We start from the raw sequence: 11,350 nt of genomic DNA on the forward strand, positions 1-11,350 counted from the left end.
TATTCTACTTGAGTTGCACTAAAGATTCATATATTATGAATATAATATTTATTACCTTTTAACTGTTTTATCGTATTCTTACCATTGTACACATAGCATATAAGTCACGTGAGACTTTTCTCATTGTAAAAATAATATTCTCATTTACCCATTATTACTCTACCATCACATATACTTACACATTAAAAATTACATATTCCACAACTTTCACATTAATCAGAAACAATTATTATTTTTAACCACATTATATATTTTTTTTGAAAGGTTAACCACATTATATAGTTATATGTATGATACTATAAAATTGTCCATAAAACTATAAACAAAAGCAAATAGGAGTGCCGTGTGCCATGACTCGAAATCACGATAGACATTGTACTTTGCGGTTCTCGGTGTAAACGAGGAAGACAATATTTTAATATGGATTTGAAAGAAACATCAGAATCTTCAGGCGAAGTTGGAACTGCTTTACACACCAGCACAAAGTACAACTCAAATCCATGACTACTCAATATTATATTGTTGTGATAACCAGTTTAGTGTAGCCTTGAAAAGAAGAGTTTAAACCCTAATGGAAACACATTCCCATGACATATTGACATGACAAACAAAATCCATTGCTTGGATACGCGGCAAACCATGCCCAAAACCAACCATTTCATCTTCACTTTCTCGATCTTTATATGCTTACATGCACGTGAGGTTTTGTCAAGTTGACAAAACTTTAAAAGGTTTATATTATTCAAATAAAGTTGGGAAAAAAAATCTAAGATTTTGATTGGTATTGATGTTAATTGTAATATACGATCACTTGTTCTAAAACGGTTGGCTAGTAGATCGAGCATAATTATTGTATTAAAAGATCACAAATATAATTATTGTCAATATTTTTTCGGTCAAGGCAATCACATTAATGTCTTCTTTAATTTACCCAAATGTAATGGGGACATATATTATCATCCACAATGTTCCAATTACATTCAAAATGCAAAAGCTATTTTATGTTGTACCTGCTGCGAAAGATACCTGTATTGATCGACATCATAGAGTTTTCCTGAAATTAGGGTATTAATTGTCACCTAATATATTATTGGGTGAAATTTATCCTAGGTTAGTTAACAATGTAATAAGTTAATGTTGATTCTTGGTGTTTAATTAAGTCAATGCAGTATTTGTTTCCTTCATAGGTCAGGGGTTAAATTTTTGCCAACACTTTCTTGGTCGAATTCATTGTACATGGTAGTGTACTTTATCTCTCTAATGTGGTTTGCAAGTTATTATATAAAAGTACAATTTATCCAATACATACTCTTGAATCGATAGTCATTATGAATTTCCAATGTCATTTAAAAAGAAAAAAAAAAAAAAAAAAAAAAAAAAAAAAAACACCACCATAGCTAATCATGTAAAAGTCAAGGTCCCAAAATGAACCACCATGACTAATCATGTAAAACACAAAACAAAAATGTAAATTTATTTTATTTTAGTAAAATAGTTAAACAATATACAATTCCATCCAACCAATCCCACTAATTATTTAAAAGATTCTACTCTTAAACGTAATTGAGATTAGACATAAACATTATATAGAATCAAGGCTATACCATTGAATTATATTCTATAATATGTAACGATTATATGTAAAGTTTCACTGTTTGGTAAATGACGGTTAGCTAATAGCTATTAGTTAATTGTGTTAATTAGAGGTATAACTAGTTGATAACATTAGCTATTGTAGAAAAATGTTTGATAAATTAGCTATTTGGTATAATTTCTTTTCTTAAAAAGTTAATTGAAAAAGTTGTTTTGAGTAGCTTTTTGAAATTTCAAAAAGCTAATTAATCAAATATTTATATTGATATTTTAAGTAAATCAACAATTAATAGTGATCAAATAAGTCAAAATTGACCTATAAGCCAATTTTTTACCAAACATGGCAATATGTTTTTATCAACAAGTAAAATTAATTAATTATAAAAAAATTATCAAATGTAAAATGCACTCACAACTTTATATATAACACTATAGAAAACATAGTTAAACTGATTGACTTTCTCGCACTTTAAAAGCACTATATATAATTAAAGTGATTGTCATTCTATTTTAGTATAAACGCACTTTTAAAAACTTGTAAATTCTTAAGACACATACATCTTATAACTTATCTCCTCCACTAAATTTTTATAAGTTGGAATGCTTAATTTTGAAACTCAATCTATTACAGCTCCAAAAGGGTTGATCAAGTATCGCATAAGGAGTGATCAAGTGAGTAAAATATGATTCTTGTACCTCAATTCTTGATAGTGCTCTATAGTCAAGTTTAATACGATTTATCTTCCTTATGTATTTTGCATGCTATTATACATTAGCAGAACCTTTTAGGACATAATTTAGTGGTTAAAAGGTTGAGTGTGGATGTACTGCCAACGAATACTTAAGTTTGGATCCTATAATTACTTTTAAAAAGAAACAAAAAAAAAAAACCATAGTATAGTACTATGATTAGTCCATGCAACAGCTATTATGTTTAAGTAGCTAGCTAGGTCTTGGGCATGTATGGGGGAAAGAGAATAGTGCATTAAATAATAAAGCAAAGGCAAGAGGGAAGAGGCAGGGGGAACACCACACAAAACCTCATATTTTCAATGTAAAAAAGCTCACGAAAATCGACAAACTCCATTAAAAAACAATAATGGCAGCAACTAAGCTACAAGTTCCAATGAACCATTAAATTAATTAGCCGGAGTTTTTGAATGACTATTTATTGCATGTCTTTTGGACTGAATGATAGAGAGATTAACTTGGTTTGGTTTGGTTTACATACACAGTTACAGTAACTGTACAAATGCCGCCTGCTGTTTCTACTAGATTCCTTTGCATCATTATTCGACCTATTGAGGTTTTTGTTTTGTTCCTCGGACAGACATCAATGTGGTTTGAAATGAAGCTTGCATTATATATATATTGCCAGACATCATATGCAACTCGATCATCAGGAGATCTTGTAAAGGTCATCTATGGCGTCAAGCCATCATCAAGCTAAGTCTTTTTCAAGGAATGAGAATTGATTGTATTGTATTTTCTGAACTTAATTACAATAAGATCAGATAATGTGAATGAATATATACAATAGAATCTGCATAGGCAACTCAACTGGTCATAAAGGTAAAACTTCGAATGAATGATCAAGATTGAGTCTCACCAGCGGCAGTGTAGAAGTAAGAGCAATCTCTCAAAATAAGAGTGTTTTTTGTGGGCAATGAGCACAAGTCTAACCTCTGTGATTCATGTTCAGTAAACAGACTCAGATATATAGAGTCCTAATACAAGGAAACATTTACACTCTTCATTGTGTTTATGTACAAGTAGCTCAAGAATACGTTGCAAACAACATTGCCATTCAAGAAAGAATACATGTACAAGTGTACAAAATACAACTCAACAGCTTGAAATAGTTAAGCTAATATATAGGGCCATGTTTGGTAACATGGTTAATTTATCAGTCAAATTTGACTTGCTTGATCATTATTAGCTGTTTGACTTGATTAAACAGTCAATATCAGTGTTTGGTTAATCAGCTTTTTGTAACAGTTATATTATTCCAAAACATTAAAATTCAAAAAGCTACTACTCAAAGTAACTTTTTTTACTATTAGCTGTTTGACTTGATTAAACAATCAATATTAGTATTTGATTAATTAACATTTTGTACGGAGTAACAGCTATATTATTTCAAAACATTAAAATTTAAAAAGCTAATCAAAATAACTTTTTAAATTAATTTTTCAAAAAAAAATAAATTATACCTTTAAACGTCATTTTGCATGTAATCATCTACCAATTAACAACTACTTTACTAAATAAGTAAATATCTTTCTACACTCAATTAATAATACTATCAGCTAATTAAATCCATTAATCCAATTCATTATCAACTATTTGCCAAACACTCTCGTAATCTTCTAATCAATTAACTACTTGAATGTGTCAAGCTAATATAATCTTCTGATCCAACTCCTTGAATTAGTCAAACTAATGAAACTATAAGGTGACATTTTTTATCAACAATAATTAGAAACCCTTAATTGATGATATAACCCAATAGTTAGAAACATGTCAATATAACTACTTAAAACACTCAAGCTATTGAGTTATATATATCACCAATCAATGGTTTCAATTCTTCAATAGCTCGAAACAATCAAATATGATCTTCTGATCAACAACTTGAAACAATCAAGCTAATGTAACTATAAGGAGCATTAGTCTAGAAATTTAAGACTACCCCATACTTAAAGCAAAGGATCGAACCTTTGAAGTTTATAGTGCTAATATAATCGTGAAGTCAAATCATCAAATTAATTTATTATTGAAAATTATGAAATTTCTGACCACCGAAAAGTGATCTTAAATAAATTTGAAATCAAAAATAGCAATAAAAATTTTTCCGAATATCAAAAGTGATCGAAACAAGACTTTCAACTTAATTTAATATCACTTTCAGGTGGTCGAAAATTTCATAATTTTCAATAGTGATTGAAACACTCGATAAGTGGGTTGTTTGCAATATATATGTCAAACCGCAGATATATAATATATTGATTGAAACATTTGATAAGCGAATTGAGTTCAATCTGATTGAATTGAAACACTTGACAAGTGAACTACATTCATACTGCTAATGTACGTAATGAATTTCATAATTAAGGTAAAAATACCATATGCTAATGAAAAAAGACCAAACTTTACTTCTTTTTTTTTTTTTTTGGAATATAAATTTCCCAATTATCTCAGACTACAACCTTAACCCTATAAGCCCAGCCTAAGATCCGGTTCAATTCGGACCACCTGTACGCAAGGCCTTTATCGCCCTCACTGACTAGTCAAAATCCTGGAATGACAAATCTTTACTTTGACTGCATAGAAATGGAGAATAGGAATAAGGATTAATGAAAACAGGAATTGAAGAAGATGGAATTAAAGCAAATATCAGAGGGATAGGGATAGGGATAGGGAGAGGGAGCTCCCTTCAGTCCAAGCAAAGAGAAAAGAAGGGCGAAATTAGTCTCCCGCATCATTCACACATTCACAGTAGTTCTCATCTCCAATAAATCTCTACTGCGTTTGAATGAATGAGTCGGCAGCTAATCCTGACCCTTCATTCCCCCATGAGTGGACTGAAGGAAGCTCCCTCCAATTAACACATCTATTCACATATTAATACAACCCAAAATCTAATCTTCAAAAATGCATTTTTACATGAACCCAGATCGATATGCATACAAAAGTTGTGATTTTTAGGACTAAAATGGTGTTTGTTTAAACTATGTTGGTTACCCAGATATGGGTTTCTGCAGAAACAGCCGAAATTTCTGCTAAAGACCCAACAGACATAATGAGTTTCATGTGCAGTGCAAATCGAATCTCTAAAACTTCAATTTGATTGGAAAGAGGAACAGAGATTCAAGAATTGCTTGCATGAAACCTAACCCTAATTGTTACATAAGATGCCCAGATGAAGTACAACACAATCCATTAAAAAACCAAACAAGTACTATGAATCCAACCCAAAAAGAAGAAAAGTGAACCAACAGATCATGCAAGCTTAGTTGTCATTCATTTCCAGCACATCAATTGCAAGGATGCAGGGAGGAAAAATCTATTTAAAAACAAATTCTGACAAACAAAAAAAAAAAAAAAAAAAAAAAACTCCATTAAATATTTCCCAGAAAACAGTTTCTGCCCCACAAAATTCTTGAATCTAAACATATAGCCATAAAAATGCAGCCATTGATCTTTAAACCCTAAACCAGTCATGCAGAAACCAAGAAAGAGAGAATAGCAAGAACACACAGAATCCTTTGAGCAGCCATGGAAACCATAATAAGAATAAATAATTGGAGATAATGGCAGGTTAAGGATGGGAAAAAAAAGGAGGAAGTTAAGGTGGTTTTGTGGTACTGTTGTGTATGTAGTGTCGCTGTCTTCATGAGAATTAGAACAAGTTCAAGGAAAGCGACGTCTGGGAGGAAGATGGATCTATGCAAATCTGGCAAGAATCCATGTTATTATGTAGAAACAAAAATGGTTTTTGGGAGGGGGTGGGGAAGGGGAGGGTTTGGGGGCTGTGTTTGTAGAGAGTTGAATCTCTACAAGAGTGTAGACAGCCATGGGAATGATGTTACAAGAGAACCAGAGATGGATGTATTTATACACAGAGGGTTATAAAGCTTTTATCATCTCTTCCACACCTGTAACCCTTTCATCTTGGCATGTGTGGAATAAAGTTTTTTTTTTTTTTTTTTTTTTTTTAGTACTATTGACTTTGTTACAATGAAATATATATTCATACATACTTTCTTAGCACAAAAAGTTAATATTATCACTGAACTTCGAACACTTGACCCCATTTGTGGAATAAAGTTATGTACCAAAATTTTTTGTCAAATTTTTTATATAATAATAAAATTCTGCTTATTGTTTTTTTTTTTATCCGAACTATATTTGAAAACTCCAATTTTAATTCTAGACTAAAATGGTGGAGCTCATTTTCCTATCGTGCCGTTAAAAAAAAGTCTTAAGTGTGGTTGTTGATTCACTGAACCACTACCATAGAGCAACCTCATTGTGTGTTAGAAAGGGAATTCACATTATATAGAACAAATTTAGTGAAATTTTATAACCTTGGGGGTATGGTCTCTATCGAATGGAGTTGTAAAATCTATTGGGGAAGCTCTACCAATGAACCCTTTTCAAGTTGCACAATCACATAAATTAGATTATACAATCTACAATAATGCAAATGTCAATGTTATATGTGTCCCATATTAAAGAGTTTTAGGTTAAATATTTGTCTCATCTCAAGTAAAAATAGTCAATTATGCGCGACTTACAACAAAATTTGAACCAGTTTCATGTTTGGTTTGTGCGCCTATGAGACCGAAAGGTCTCCCAGTATTAGCTGATTATCCATGTGGCTACTCCCGCCTTGTCCCTTGGCATAATGTCTTTGATGCTCTCAAGGGATATTTCAAAACAGTCGTGCCCTAGTAACTGAATTGCCCAAGTTGACAATAAAGTTAGCACATTGGTTCCCTTCATGTAAGATGTTGACAACTTCGTAATTTCTAAGTTGACCAAGAATCAATTTCATAATGATTATATATGAATTAATCTCACAATGACCTTCACTATTATTTTGAAAAGTCTTGCTCTTAGTGCACCATTTACAAGAGTCACGCATCCAAACATGCTAAAAAAGAAATGACAAGAAACTCTTCAACTTAACCCTTTACAATAGTCGCACATTGATGAATACTTTTTTTTTTTTTTTTTTTTTTTGGGTGCGAATATGATAATAGTTACATTTATTTTGTAAACTTGGATTAAGTTCCTGATAGAAGAAAAACATTATTGAATGACATGCTCCCAGAAAAATGGGTATGAAACCAAAGATTCTAGGCATTTGTAATTTTTTTTTTTTACATGTAAGAACAGTTATAAATGGAATGTAATTAATATTATGAATAATATTATTGACTAGAAAGTAATTCAAAAGGAAATTAAACCGTTACCATATTTATTCTGATTTTGAATGAGCACTTACCATAATAGTATTATAAGAATTGATTATGATATTATATATGTAATTAATACCTTTTTATTAGGAAATTTAAGTTAGGATTTAAAATACTTTTCTTTTATTTATTTTTGCTTTTAAAATACTACTATATACATATAGAAATAAATATTAATTCAAAAATAGTTTAATCTTTTTGTTTGTGTATGTTTAAAAAAATAAATCTAGATGTTTTTGTTTTTTTTTTTTTTGTTTTTTTTTTTTTTTTGTGGGTGGGGTGGGAATGTTAAAATAATTAATAAATTAATGTTACATTTTTCTTTTAAATTTTACATCGTGTGTCATTTGATTAATAAATGAATGTTTTATTTTTAATTCATGATGGGTCTGTCGAATCATAAAAAAACAACCATGGTGGTTGAATTCAAATATGAAATCTTTTGTCATGTAGGCCAAGTCAACATACCAAAAAATAAAGGCAACACAAAATTTGTAGGGTAGCTGTCAACTGATAATTATTCTAACGTTCTTACAAGGTGTTTGGTTGATTGTAATTGAAATTCATTTTCAATGAAAACTCCATTGTTTTGAGAGAATTGTAATTCCCTTCAACTATTAAATTATAACTCATGACGATTATTCTAATGCTCTTACAATGTGCTTTTATTTGGGAGGGAGGGGATGGGGTAACCCAGCTAGGTTAATTCCTAGCTCTCGTTGCCTCGTCAATGAGCCAACTCTTCGCCACATCAGCTTCTAGATGTCTCAAGACCTCATCCGGAGGGTTTGTGAACCCAATCCAATCACGCCGTCTTTGCAAAGCTAGCTTTGCAAGGGTGTCCGCCACGTAATTTTGATTTCTCATAACGTGTTGAACTCTGATTTTCCAGTCCTTGTTCAGCCAGCTTTGCACTCGTTAATGAGTCTACCACAAGGCTCGAGGATCTCTGTATTTGAGTTGATCCAGTTAACCACCTCTTGCGAGTCACAAAGGAAACAAAAATATTTTCTCTCCACTGTTACAATATGTTTGGTTGATTGTAATTGGAATACATTTCCAATGAAAACTCAATTGTTTTGTTTGAGAGAATTACAATTCAATCAAACTATTGAATTATAATTCTTGAGTCCCCCCAATTAATTGGAATTCAACAGCAGCATATTGGAAGGGGAAAAGAAGAAATTTATGAATTTCTCCTTTAATAATATTGTTATTATACAATAGGCATTTTAGTCTTTATATACCATTTCTTCCATTTTTATTCATAATAATTCTATTCATTCATATTAAATAATGTAATTTGAATTCATACTTTATTCCTACATTATTTTTTATCACAAAATGACAATTCACTTTCTTCATAATTTTATTTTTTCATCTCTAACGAGTGCGTGGATGAGTTATTTGTGTAGACTTTTTTATCCTTAAAAATTGTGAAAAACTCTTTCATTTTTTTTTTTTTTTTGGGTCTCTGATTCCCTCTCAACTCTACCTAAACATTTTTTTCTCACAAATTGTGAACCCCCACTCCACCCCCCCCCCCCCCCCACCCAACCGTATGGGATACTCTAAGTAGTCAATGGGTTTTATTGTTGCATCAATGTTATGAGAGGAATTCAAGAAGAGAAAATAACATTTGTCTAATTATAATTGAATTATTTTCTCCAAATTTTGGTCACTGGCCATATAAAACATTTTGTACATTTCTTCAATTATGCAATATGTTTTTGTTTATTTTTATTAATCAATGATCACTTCTTTTTGTTAATTAAGAGTGCGTTTGTGAATACCATTGAAATAATTTATCACTCCAAAAGTGCTCCACATAAGACCATTGTTCGGATGAAATGTTGTTGAGTTATATTTTATTTTGTATTTTATTTTTTTCCATACTTATTTAACACAGGTTGTAATTTTTTTTTTCTTTTTTCTTTTATAATCTCCAATAAGATACATATATAGTGACTAATACTCCTTCAAATACATTATTTTTAATAATAATAATATTATTATTATTATTATTATTAGGAAAAATGACACTTTTTCTCTCTGAGTTATATATTTATAGCACTTCCCCCCCCCCCCCCCCCTCAATTATTCAAGTGGCTGTTTTTTCCCCTAAAATGTTAAATGGACATATTTACCCTTAAAATAAATATTTTATTTATTTTTCTTCTCAAACAAATTATGACCATAATTTGGTTCAAACCAAATAAACACTATAGCAACCAAACCGAAATATTCCAATTACAATTTAGAATCGAAACTCGATATTTAGAGTTTATTAAAATCCCGGAACGGACGGTTCATGTTCCGAATTGAAAAAATAAAATACATTTATTGTTGAATTTAGACTATTTTTAAAATAAAAATAAAATTTTAAAATAAAAACGGTTCAAAATCGCGAATCGGGTCCGGAACCGCCAGTTCACGGTTCAGGATCCAATTTTTTTGATTCGTAATTTTAATAAATTGAAATCCAAATATTGGGTTCTAGATCTGAATCATAACCGAAAACTTTTAATTCGATTGCTATAGTGTCCGATTCAGTTCGAACCGAATCGTAGTCATCCCTACGTATACGCAATAATTTGTTGGAGAAGTAAAATAAATAAAATGTTTATTTTAATGGTATAAATGTCAATTTAATATATTAGGGGGAAAACAACCACTTTTAGAATAATTGAAGGGACTAATGTGCTTACCTAAATAATTGAGGGGGAAAAGGTGCTATAAGTATATAATTCAGGGGGAAGAAGTGCCATTTTCCCTTATTATTATTATTATTATTATTATTATTATTATTATTATTATTATTATTATTATTATTATTATTTCCTTTGTTTTATCTTCCATTCACCGTGGTGGTGTTAGTGATAAGGATATATGCACTCCAAGCCTTTATTTGATAACTCAATTAGTTTAAGGTGAAATATTGTACTCAATGAAACTGCAAAATTAAATTCTAGCTATGATAGTGTCACACTATGGGAGTTTCACCCTCACCTATCTCTCACGTTGACGTGACTTATTGTAAACACTAAACACTTATCCTCTCACTAAAATTTAATTAAGAGCATCCTCAACATTTACGATTTTTGAAGAATTTTACATATCTGACTAAAAAAGAGAAGATGAGAGAAAAACTAGAGAGAAAGAAAAGAAAAGAAAAAAAAAACTGAAGATCTTAGCCGGCGCGCAAGTTTGCCCGAACACGCAATAATTGCACAGCTGGTTTCCCCACGCGGGTCCCACCTTTTCCGATCAAATACTCATTCTCCAGCAAGCAACTTAGCAACCCATTTCTTCTTTCTCATCACCCTCTTTCCTGCACATCATCTTTAATCTGTTTTCTCAAAAATCTCACCAAAAATTACTGGTGAATATGTTAAGTCACTATGATTTAACATTTTTCTTTTTATCAACCAGAAATGGTGTGGTGGGGTTTTCTCTATGTGACCATTGCTCTTTTAAACTAGGCATGCATGACTCCGTATTCTCACTCGATCTACATCTACAAATTACAGTATTAGAATCTGCCATCTTTAACCTGCAGCTGCCGCTACTGTATATATAGATTTAAAACAACATTGTAAAAGTCTGATGGAGGTGATGGATATCACCTAATGAAATGACTTGAAAACCCTAAATCCTGCCAATAGATTACAAGCAAAGTGCTACACTATACCTACTACTTGCCCTATATCTATATAGACCCAACATTATTACAGTATATTCAATAGTCAACACTCAAATAGTGTATACCAAAA

General features: G+C 31.0%; 1 long non-coding RNA gene across 1 annotated transcript; it reads right to left on the reverse strand.

Moving 5' to 3' along the window:
* Window positions 1-4,752: 4,752 nt before the first annotated feature.
* LOC109159428 lies at window positions 4,753-6,227 on the reverse strand. The gene is made up of 2 exons (XR_002050563.1): window positions 5,962-6,227; window positions 4,753-4,916 (listed from the first exon to the last, which is right to left on the reverse strand). It is a non-coding gene; the product is annotated as an uncharacterized LOC109159428 (long non-coding RNA).
* Between the last annotated feature and the right edge of the window lie 5,123 nt (window positions 6,228-11,350).

The sequence above is a fragment of the Ipomoea nil genome, unplaced genomic scaffold (genome assembly GCF_001879475.1).
Source record: "Ipomoea nil cultivar Tokyo-kokei standard unplaced genomic scaffold, Asagao_1.1 scaffold0302, whole genome shotgun sequence".
Classification (NCBI taxonomy): Eukaryota; Viridiplantae; Streptophyta; class Magnoliopsida; order Solanales; family Convolvulaceae; genus Ipomoea; species Ipomoea nil.